The sequence below is a fragment of the Lithobates pipiens genome, unplaced genomic scaffold, assembly GCF_037356315.1.
Source record: "Lithobates pipiens isolate NorthernLeopardFrog02 unplaced genomic scaffold, aLitPip1_a1.2 Scaffold_18, whole genome shotgun sequence".
NCBI classification, from domain to species: Eukaryota; Metazoa; Chordata; class Amphibia; order Anura; family Ranidae; genus Lithobates; species Lithobates pipiens.
Window position 1 is genome coordinate 603,868,449 of NW_027507758.1, and position 2,284 is coordinate 603,870,732.

Below are 2,284 nucleotides of genomic sequence, written 5' to 3' on the forward strand. Positions count from 1 at the left end.
CATCTCCCTGCAGTCGATAATGGGAGTCTTTTCCAAATTTCGATTTTTTTTTTTAAATTTAGCTATTAATGAGACCATATTGTCACTTATATAATTATTAGGATCTCTTTGTATGTGTATCCCCAGATATTTCATGCGCTCCACTACTTCCAGCTGCACACCTATCACTGGGCTTTGAGCCCTACTTTTATCCAATAACATTAGAGCTGATTTTTCCCAATTTGTATCCAGGCCTGAAAACCTCCCGAAATCTGTAATAAGTTTCATCCCTTGTCTGAGGGACTGCTCTGTGTCCCCCAGAAAGAGGAGAATATTGTCCGCATATAGCGCTATCCTCTCTTCCCTCACCCTCCTTTGAAAACCAACCATATTCATATTAGACCTAATTGCAATAGCTAGTGGTTCTATTGCCAGGGCAAAGATCAGGGGTGACAAAGGGCACCCCTGTCTTGTCCCCCTCTCTAATAAGATCCTATCTGAATGTTCATTATTAACCCTAATTCTGGCACTGGGGCCATTATACAGGGTTTTTACCCATGCAATAAAATTAGGGGCAAACCCAAATTCCCCCAGTACCCGCCAGATGTAACTCCATTCTAAACTATCGAAGGCCTTGATTACATCCAAAGCCATTATTGCCTTATTGCCTTCGTTTTCAGTTGGTACCTGCATGTTAAGATATAATCATTCTGCTCTTTTCTAATAACATTGGAGCCTCGAAAACATGAAAAGTATCTGCAGATTGTATTTGGAGGTACATAGAGCTCCGCCATTAGAGACAGTGTTGTTTTCAGCCCAGAAAGTTTTATATCTATATACATTTTAAGGTTACAAGTTATCAGGGCTGCTAAAGGAACATGGAGCTCTGCTGCCATCTTGTGGCCATTTATCAACAGTGCACTGTGCAGCAAAGACATTTATTAAAGCAGCATTTAATATATTATATTTTTTTACTTTCAAAGTATTTTATTTTCAAGTAGAAGAATACAGAGATACCGAAACATCATGTATGACAAATAATACTCGAGTAACAACAATGTGATATCGAAATTCCAGAAAAGTATAAAGTCAACCTTCTTATCCTTTTAAGCGAGAAGAGAATTTGTATAGAAAAAGAAAAAAAAAAAAACGCCTATAGAGAAACGGCTCTATCGGGCCTAAGCTTGCGTCCCTTCAACCGAGGTGTGGGGGAGGCCTCCGGGGAATCTGCTAGGACTAAGGTGATAGCGCACTAAACCAAGGCTGGATGAACTCGAGTTCCCAGGATGAGCCCAACCTGGGCCAGTTGCCGGAGGAGATCCCGTCCCCGTGCCCCTCTCGGGATCACACTGCACAGGAACAGGGCCCCCCCCTTAAAGAGCGAGAGCTCCCGGACACCCCCCGTATTAACTAAGATCGACTCAGGGGGATTGTTGTAGAGGTCAATCAGTATCCCTGAGTCAGAGGGAGGATAGCCTTCCGAAGAGACAAGAAGAGAAGAGGAAAGATGGAAAAGCAAAGAAGAGTAAAGAGGGAGTAGTCAATAGATTCTCAGTGGTCACTCTAGTTTGGTGTTTGAGCCGAGGGGATCCTAGGAACAAGAGAGATCCCCACATAGTGGGCCCAAGGCTCCCAGGTTAGTTCGAATTTTTGCTTCGTGTCCATGAGGGAGCTCACTAGTTTTTCTTGGGACTTAATCCATGAAATCTTTCTTATAGCTAGCCTAACGGAGACCCCAGGTTGTTTCCAAGATTTAGCTAAGGTCATTTTCGCCCCTAGTAGAATAAAGTGGATCAACTTCCGCTTATATTTGGAGATGAGAGGAAGATGCGCATTCAGTAAGGCAATTTCTGGGAGCCTGGAGAGCTCGTGTCCGGTCACTTTTTTGATAATGTTGAATATTTTTTTCCAAAAATGTCTAATTCTAGGGCACTCCCACCACACATGTGCAATTGTGCCCAACAGATGACAACCCCTGAAACACAAGGGGTCGGCCGATTGGTATATCTTAGCTAGTCTCGCGGGGGTACGATACCATCTGGAGACTACTTTTAAACTTGCTTCCATTAGGGAGGTATTTATTATTCCTTTAAAGGCCATAGAAAAGGCAGATTGCCAAGACTCAAGACTCCACTGAAACTGAAGATCTTCCTCCCAGGTTATCATGTAAGAGGATTTCCCCGAGGGATGTAGGAGTGAAGCGTAGATGATGGAGATCTCCCCCCTTTGCTCCACCGCTTGACCACACCAGAGCTCATAATTAGAGAAACGAGGGGGATTTGGTTTGTCCAGCCATAGGCCGTGT